Source organism: Cryptotermes secundus, unplaced genomic scaffold, assembly GCF_002891405.2.
Source record: "Cryptotermes secundus unplaced genomic scaffold, Csec_1.0 scaffold3380, whole genome shotgun sequence".
In the NCBI taxonomy this organism is placed as follows: domain Eukaryota; kingdom Metazoa; phylum Arthropoda; class Insecta; order Blattodea; family Kalotermitidae; genus Cryptotermes; species Cryptotermes secundus.
The window spans coordinates 13,838-23,552 of NW_019733397.1; the positions used below are offsets into that span (position 1 = coordinate 13,838).

At 39.2% G+C, this 9,715-nt stretch overlaps 1 long non-coding RNA gene across 1 annotated transcript; it reads right to left on the bottom strand.

Annotated features, from left to right (window-relative positions):
* Nucleotides 1-3,296: 3,296 nt before the first annotated feature.
* LOC111868156 lies at nt 3,297-9,037 on the bottom strand. The gene is made up of 3 exons (XR_002843466.2): nt 8,785-9,037; nt 7,318-7,462; nt 3,297-3,412 (listed from the first exon to the last, which is right to left on the bottom strand). It is a non-coding gene; the product is annotated as an uncharacterized LOC111868156 (long non-coding RNA).
* Between the last annotated feature and the right edge of the window lie 678 nt (nt 9,038-9,715).

Genomic DNA, 9,715 nt, shown 5'->3' on the forward strand with positions numbered 1-9,715 from the left:
GGCAGACAAAACATTCATGCATGTGTTGATATAGTCTACAGTGCAAATTAGTGATGTATGATTGAAATATGACTGCAGAAACATGAAACATACTTTGTTGATAGTATATAGACATTTGTCTATGGAAGCACAGTCACCATGTTGATTATATAGTGATGTTTGACCGGAAATGGTTAATAATGTTCTTATGGATTGGCCCAGAAATGTGGTCTGTATATTGAAACATAATAAGCGTAGATTTATTTTTTTTATTTAAGTTTGGATCCCTTCCCCCAGAAATTCCCATAGAGGGACAGGTTGAGTGTGTCAATACATGTAACATAGGGTGGTGACAGAATTGAGATCTTGTTTTGCCAGCCAAGCCATCTCACCTGTATTGTATATTTATTATATTGTGTTTTCTGTATTATTCTTGTTGAAGTATGAAAATGGCCGCACCATAGCTCAAGTGGTTAGTTGCTGGCTTCCCGTCATGGCGGCCTGGGTTCGATCCTGGGTCTGGTCAAGTGGGATTTGTGGTGGACAGAGTGGCACTGGGGCAGGTTTTCTCAGAGTACTTCGGTTTCCCCTGCCAATCTTCATTCCACCAATCACCCTCCCCTATCATCTGGGGTGGGTACAATAGGCCAGAAGTGGCCGCAGTACAAGGGACTTAGTCCCACCCCACTAGCAATAAAAAAAAGGTATAAAAACAGTAATTTGAAAATAGATCGTGTATAGGCAAGCAGACAACCTTCCAGTAAGATTCAGAAACAGACTTGGTGTTGACTCAGTAATGATCATTAGAGCAACAGGATTGCCTGAATTTCAGTTTCTAGTTTTGTATAATGGCAGTGACTGTAAATAGAGGTTAATGAAACATTGTGCTTTGTGAACAGCATGTCTTGTGTTGGTGTGTGAATGGTTGTCAGGGATCACTTAAAAAAATCATTGAAAATGTATAGGCATATGCACAGAGACTATATACCTAGCTTCTGGTTATTATATACATTGTCTTTTCATATGATTACTGCTAAGAAATATACTCCTTTTGGGGTATGCCATTGCCTCCATCTTTAGAGGCAAAGAGTAAGCGGCCATGTTTGCTGCCAGCATCTTGCTGGTTACTTATATAACTAAGCTTTCACTCTAAAAGGGGAAGCATTATGTTTCTTTCAGTGGACTGCATGGTGTTGTAAAACAAGCTTCTACAAGGTTGCAGTGGTGAGAATGTTAGGTAAAACATTAAGGCTGCTTGAGAATCCAAGTTGTAATGTACAACCTGACATTTGTACATGTAATTAGAATGCAATAAAGGCTGAAGTTCACAAATCGCATCCATGTAGGTAAAATGTGTTTGAATTTTGTTTTTGGAGGGTGATGTCTAACAAGGTGTTGCCATCAAACCAATTCTAGCACATCATATTTTATGGGTATTAGAGGTACTACAAATTTCTGCTGGGCTAGTAATTTTNGGCTAATAATTTTGGGGGGGGGGGCACAGAGATAATAGGTGTCCATGTTTGAAGGATAATCAGAAGTTGTGCCATCTGCAGGGATTCTCTGGTACTAAATATTGCTTCCTAGTAAAAATTTTGGTTCTGCCACCTGCAGGAAATTTCTGGTATTAAAAATTGTTGGCATGCTAGTAAAATTTTGTCAAATTTGTGCCATGCGGTGAGCTCGGAAGGAACAAAAAAGGGTTGCGAGATAGCCCCAAAAAATTTTTTTCTTTGGTCTGCCCCATCTTCCCCTCCTACCTATCTCATAGTTTTCTTCTGTACCTGCCAGATGGCTCTGTTATCTTTCTCAACCTTGAAGTCTCTTCTTGGCTCTTGGACTTGAACTACTGACTGTTGATCCTCAAATTGGTTGTCCAGTGCCTTATCCACTAGACCACAAAGCTCTCATGTTAGAAACAATTTCAGATCTTCCTGATATGTTTGTCTTTTGAGTAAACTGTTTAAAAATATTATCTTTAATTTTCAGCTTTTAGATGGATTTGAACCAGTGAAGACAGTGATACTGAACCATGATTGTCCAGTGGCTTACCCACTAGACCACAAGGTTCTTGTATGGAAAGTAATTTTGGATGTTCCTGATATGTTTGACCTTTGAGAAAACTGTTTAAAGTATTATCTTTAATGTTTACCTTTGAGATCTGCTTGAGCTGGTGAATGCTACATTACTGAACCCCAGTCTTGTCCTCTAGAATTCCACTTGTTTGTGCTCTTGTGAGATGAGCTACACCCACCATTGCACAAAGTGCTTCTCTTGTCACAGTAGAACACAACATTGGTGGAAATCACATGGCTCCATCAGAAGCACCACAACCATTAGGGTAGACTAATTCAGGGGTCATACTGCAGTTAAGTCCAAAGTGAATGTGCATCCAGTGGCTTTCAGTACATTTTCTTGGGAACTGTCTTCACAAACTCGGGACAAGAACTGCATTGTATCAACTACAATTCTTGGCATGATGTGATGCCATATACTTAGGTAGACCCTATCATCTATTTACTTCATCATCTGATTGAAGAGTATGCTAGCAAAGCAGCACTTCTTGCCGTCTGGCATACCCTTCAACCCCGAAGATGGACATTGAGAACACTGGTTTGTGAAGACAGTAACACAGTAAAATACATGCAATGGAAAGCAAGTCACCAGACATACAAACATTTTGAAACTACATGCAGGACTACTGAAACAAATACTACCAAGGCACTGGTGCTGCTGACAGAATGCAATTTTCCAGTATATGTTTGTGTTCTACTGTGCATATAAAAACTGCAGTAGTATTGGGTTTCTTGAAATACTGTGTAAGGAACATTTATGCAAGGAACTCAGCATTGTTAAGGTTGTGAAATTAACTACAGGCCCAGTGTGGTTTGGTTGGGGGAAGTAAGAAATGTGTATGGATTATGGATGAGGAAATTGCCTACAAGGCTCAAATGAAAATGTGGATCTTTCAATAAATACTACGACACTCTGAATTATATAAATTTATGGGGGATGTTCATATCAGCAATGGTGAGCCTTCAGGTTCTGCAACCAGAGGGTGGGTTTTGCTGAGTTGTGGGTGTGATGCGGATAATGGTTTAGGCAGGGAAGAACTCTTGAAAGCCAGAAACAGAACAGGAGAGATTCTGTGGCCTGGCTTCGGGGCTTAACGGTTCAAGTTCAATTATCGAAGTTCATGATCACACTTAATAATGATTTAACTTACAGAATAGCATTCTCCATTGTCACCAGGAGCTGATGCAAAAGCAGTAAGGAAGGAGATTCCCATCCCTTGTACCCACATTTAAACCAGGACAAAATTGAAGACACTCTCTTTATTTCAACACATAAGTTGTACACCACTTCAGTGCATGTACCAAGATCTTGCCATGGGGTAAGATGCTATGAACTTCACAGCCTTGAGGCACCCGACCTGTGGATGAAATCAGGACATCATCAATAATGATCTGTCTTCAGCCATTAAGCACAAGATATCTACAATACAGTACTCCTCCCCAACCACAGTGGTTAGGTGTAGCTGCAGTTGGCGAATGCTAGAGTCTATAGGAAATGAGGGTTGGTTCTGCACAGCTGTAGTTCCACTCAGCAAACAGAAAAAACATAATAAAAACAACAAAAAGCCCCCCCCCCACAAAGACCAATATCTCTTGCCATTTTTGTGCCTGTATTACTTTCCACATCACAGGGTTAGGGGCCACAATTTAACCGTTCAGCATGGTTTGACGTGTATGTTTCGTCCAGCTGCACACCTATGTTATAACNGTGGCCGCGGAATTTAAATGACTGCGCCAAAGGGTTAAAAATATCACCAATTTTCGGCTAAGCTCTTCTGGAGAAGCCACCAGCTACTCAAGAACTTCCCAACATTTTATGGAACCTGAAGGTTCATTACCCTGTTTACAAGAGCCCTCCACTGGTCCCCATCCTGAGCCAAATCAATCCAGTCCATACCACCTCATCCCATTTCTCTAAAATCCATTTTAACATTGTCCACCCACCAAAATCCTATATGCATTCCTCTTCTCCCCCTTCCTCCTCAACTTGATCATCCTTTACTTGGCAAAGAGTACAAGTTATGAAGCTCCTCATCATGCAGTTTTCTCCAACTTACCATCACTTTGTCTATCTTTGGCCCAAATATTCTCCTCAGTTTGTTTCTCCCTTAATGATGGACTAAGTTTCACACCCATACAGAAACACAGGCAAAATTATAGTTTGGTGTATTCTAATTCTTATGTTTTTAGACAGTAGACAACTACAAATCAGATTTTTTGCATTCGTCAGATATTGGAGAAAAAATGGGAGTACAATGAGGCAGTACGTCAGCTATTCATAGACTTCAAGAAAGCCTGCGATTCAATTAGGAGGGAAGTATTGCACAGTATTCTAATAGAGTTTCGGATACCCATGAAACTAGTTAGGTTGATTAAAATGTGTTTAAATGAAACGTGTAGTAAAGTCCGTGTAGGTAAACATTTGTCTGATAAATTTCCTATCCACAATGGTCTAAAACAAGATGCTTTATCGCCACTCCTTTTCAGCTTTTCCTTAGACTATGCAACTCGGAAGGTCCAGGGAAACCAGGTGGGACTGAAATTAAACGGGACACATCAGCTGTTGGTCTGTGCCGATGATAATGTATATACCATAAAGAAAAAAAACAAACTTTAATTGACGCAAGTAAAGAAGTTGGTCTAGAAGTAAACACAGATTAAACTAAGTATATGTTACTGTCTCGTCACCAAAATGCAGGGCAAAATCACGACATAAACATAGGAAAGAGATGTTTTGAAAATGTGGCACAGTTCAGATATTTGGGAACAATGATAATAGATCGAAACCCGGTTCAGGAGGAAATTAAGAGGCGATTGAACTCTGGTAATGCTTGCTACCATTCAGTCCAGAACCTTTTGTCTTCTCGTCTGTTGTCCAAAAACAAAAATTAGAATATACAAAAGTATAATTTTGCCTGTGGTTCTGTACGGGTGTGAAACTTGGTCTCTGACATTAAGGGAGGAACATAGACTGCGGGTGTTTGAGAATAGGGTGTTGAGAATATTTAGGCTGAAGAGAGAGGTGACAGGAGGTTCATAACTTGTACTCTTCTCCAAGTATAATTAGAATGATCAAGTCAAGGAGGATGAGGTGGCCAGGTCATGTAGCATGAATGGGGGAGATGAATGCGTATGGGATATTGGTGGGAAAGCCAGAAGGAAAGACCACAGGGAAGACCAAGGCGTAGTTGGGTGGACAGTATTAGAATGGATCTTGGAGAGATAGGATGGGATAGTATGAATTGGATAGATCTGGCTCAGGATAGGGACCAGTGGAGGGCTCTTGTGAACATGGTGATGAACCTTTGGGTTCCATAAAATGCTGGGAAATTGTTGAGTAGCTGCAAAATTGGTGGCTCCTTCAGAAGGCCTCAGCTCCACGGGTAAGTAAGACAGCAGACAAGAAGACAAAAAGTTCTGGACTGAATGTTAGCAAACATTATCAGAGTTCAATCTCCTCTTAATTTCCTCTTAGATTAAAAAATTTTGATTTGTTTGTCATTCCTAAGTATTTGAACTGTGCCACATTTTCAAAGCATCTGTTAGCTATCTTCATATCCTGATTTTTCCCTATATTCTGGTGATGACAGCAACATATATTTAGTTTTCTCTGTGTTTTTTCTTTATGGTATCCATATTATCACCCAGTATAATCACATCATCATCCTCATAAGAGGCTAGCAGAAGTAATTAGCTTATGGATCTTAGAGTGATAGTGTAGTCGGCATAGCGACGGGCTACTGACTGGCTCTTTCCCTGGGTGTAAAGTGGTCACGGTGTGAAGCTGATCACTCACCTTCAGCTAGTGCTGAGGCCAAGAAAATGTGAATCTTTAAGTCTACTCCCCCATACACCTTCATGGTGTCATGCTTACATGCTTAATTAGTTAAGCACAGGGATAACTTCATGGATATTAGAACATAATATTTCACTTCCTGCTTGAATCAGTGCTGCTGGAATTTAATCATTACATGATGATTTATATCTTATAAACTGTGGCTTATGCTCCTTGAACTCATAATAACCTAGACCTTCTTTGGCTGAAATTTTGATATTCTCTCTAATAGTTTCCCGAACTCTATTAATATCCACCCCAGTGTCTAAGTTTTCCAAAGTTGCAAACCTATGTGAGATTAAACCTCTCCATATGAGCTCTGTGTGTTGTTTTCTCATTGCCAGTCTCTCCCTAACCACCAGATAGTGGTCAATATCACAATCTGCTGCCCTGAATGATTGGATATCAAGTGTACTTGAATGCCATCTCCTGTCTATCACAATATGGCTAATTTCATTGCGAGTCATTCCATCAAGAGATATCCAAGTAAATTTATGAATGCTATGATGTGGAGACATCATACTTTTGACAATAAGATTTTTGAATGTGTCAAAGTTTACTATTTGTAACTCCATTATCAGTACTAATTTCATGCAAACTCTCATTCCCAATCATTGATTTGAAAATGTCTTCCCTACATACTTTGCATTGAAATCTAATAAAATTTTGTAAGAATATAGTTTTCATCATTTCTGTCTCAATTAATTTTACCAATATAAGAAGCTCATTTTTGTACCAATTTAAGCTCTTAAAATGGAGTGGCTTTCATTTCGTATGCCACATGTGGCTTTTTTCGGGTCCACAGACATTTCTCAAGACGAACTTGCTGCAAATATAGTTTCATCTATCATGAACTTGGAGCTTTGCTGCATCCATTTGCCTTCTGTAGAAAAATTATAAACTGCTACCCATACCAGCAAGATGTTTTAAACAAAACATCACGTGACCTTGTCAAACAAGAGTTGGTTAAGATTGCCAATCACAACATAATAGTGCTTCTTTGGGAACAGTGGATTACAACAGTAACTGACCAAACTCTTACATGTAGGAAATTTAGCATTGAAACTAGGAATCACTAAACCTGGCTGTTAAATGAGACATTAAATGGAGGTTGCACTGAAATTAAATTGCTACTTCATTTCTCCAGATTTCCATGTTTAATGGCAAATGTGCATGCACTAGAGTATGTCAGGGTACTAGCAGCCCAGCAGTGAAAGAATTATGCAAAGTGTTCATTTAGGTTGTATTATCAATGCAATTTTCTGGGATTGAATTTCATATCAAAATAGAAATCAGACTTTCCTGTTTCATGTCTGCTTGTTACCAAATGCCTCAAGGCAAAATATACTTTATACAATACAGAAAAATACATATTCCTTTTATCCTGGCTGTAGTTTTGTGAAAAGATATCACACTTGGCTTGATTACCCTGTCAAGGCAGTCGCAGCTGGTGCTCCCACATTCCCTAATCTTTGGCATGTCTTCTCCATGTGAAATGTCACACTCATGTTCCTTGTTGCCCTTACTGCAGTTAGATCCACGTTGCTTCTAGGTGAACCCTCTCTCATGGGTTCTGTGAAAGGAAAAGAAAATGTCCATCATCTGCAACAGTGACTTCACTGAAAATGTTACAACCCTGTATCTGATCAGTTACTACTACAGCATTTGGCAAGTGTCTTTATGACACTTTCTCCACAAAAGATTTGGGGTTTATGTGTTTACAGTATTCTGAATCAACAAAACTTCCAAACTACAATCAACCGAAGACTTGTAATAAGTACATGTGTGCTGTGCCATGAAAACAAGTTACTTGAATTAAAAATTACTTTGAAAAGTAAATTCAGTTAAACAATTCTGTATTTCAGCATCCTGTTGCATAATTAAAATGTCTATCCACAGTCTGCCAATAATGCAACACTTATTTATTCACCATTTAACACTTAACAGAACATGTTTTGGCCATAGATGACCATCTTCAGGTGTCAACACACCACATGCTGCCAGAGTGAACACACAAGCAAGGGGCATATTACAGATTGCAGACGTAGCAAAACAACGGGCTAACGAACAGAAGAACAAGCCGCTGAAACAAACCTTCTGAAATAATCACATAGCCTAAACAAGTGGATGACACTCCTTATGAGGTGGAATTGGAGATTACAAAAATAATGAAAAATTAATGGGCATTTTTAATGGCTTTTAATTCATTTATTTTTAAGTGGACTGCAGCGCGCAGTTTTAGCGCACAATAGAGCACTGTAGCAGTTTTGATACACTAAGACATGTGAAGATGGCCATCTATGGCTGAAATGCGTTAAGTGTTAAATGGTGAATAAACAAGTGTTGCATTGTTGATGGACTGTAGATACACAGACGTTTTAATCAGTTAAACAATATTTAAAAATTCAGTTCCTTTGAGAAAAGATAGTTCATCTTCATTATGAAGACAAGACATTTAATGCTGTTCAAGGAAGAAACTGCTATCAACCTGGGCAAACTATAGACTTGTTTTTAATGTAAAATCTGATGATACATACAACCATTGAGCTTCAAGGGGAAGACTGTAGTTTATAGTTCAAAATAACTGGTTCAATGTGTACTCCAACTTAGCAACAAACCAAAGTACTGATGTTTTGGAGGAATACTGGGATACTTCTACCAGACTACATGGCATTACATCCTGGAAGGTGGTATTTTACAAATGGCAATATTGAAACGAATGTTTCACAACTGATGTACTACAAAGTTCTTAGTAGTGAGATGGAAAAATGCATGCTGATTACAGGAACTTTTGATTGTATGTGTTTGTACCCGTACACTTTCCTCCAGAAATTATACCACCCATCTGATACTCTTATTATTAACGATCACATATCTGGTGGCACTGGACCGTACCTGAACACCGTGTTCCAGTGTTTCCAATTGCACACATAGGGAGGTTGGAGATCCAAAAGACCCCAGTAAATTTATATTCTGCCTGAAATAAAATCTGTCAGCAGCATCTTACAGAATGAAAAAATATAAATGTAACACAGTATTTTCTGTATGTTCTAAATATTACATCAAGTTCTGATACTTACTTACGGAGCTGAGCCATTCTAGAGGAGAAGCCAAATCTGCAGCTACTCAAGAATTTCCCAGCATTTTATGGAACCTGAAAGTTGATTACTGTGTTCACAAGAGCCCCCCACTGGTTCCTACCCCGAGCCAGATCAATACAATCCATACCATCCCATTCCATCCCCTCTCACCTATGCCTTGGTCTCCCTAGCGGTCTCTTTCCTTCTGGCTTTCCCACCAATATGCTATATGCTTTCCTTTTCTCCCCATTTGTGCTACTTGTCCTGCCCACCTCATCCTCCTTGACTTGATCATTCTAATTATACTTGGAGAAGAGTACACGTTATGAAGCTCCTCATTATGCAGTTTTCTCCAGACTCCTGTCACTTCATCCCTCTTTGGTCCAAATAATCTCAACACCCCATTCTCAAACATCCTCAGTCTATGTTCCTCCCTTAATGTCAGAGACCAAGTTTCACACCCATACAGAACCAAAGGCAAAATTATAGTTTTGTATATTCTAATTTCTATGTTTTTGGATAACAGATGAGAAGACAAAATGTTCTCGACTGAATGGTAGCAAGCATTACCAGAGTTCAGTCTCCTCTTAATTTCCTCCTCAATCAGGTTTTGATTCCTTATCGTCGTTCTATTACATCAAGTTCTGATAAGGACACTTAAAACTAACACTCAGGTGCTTTGTTCTGTTCCTCAAACATCTTCAGCTCTTTTGGGATCCACAGCACCTAAACTTGAAGTTATCTCT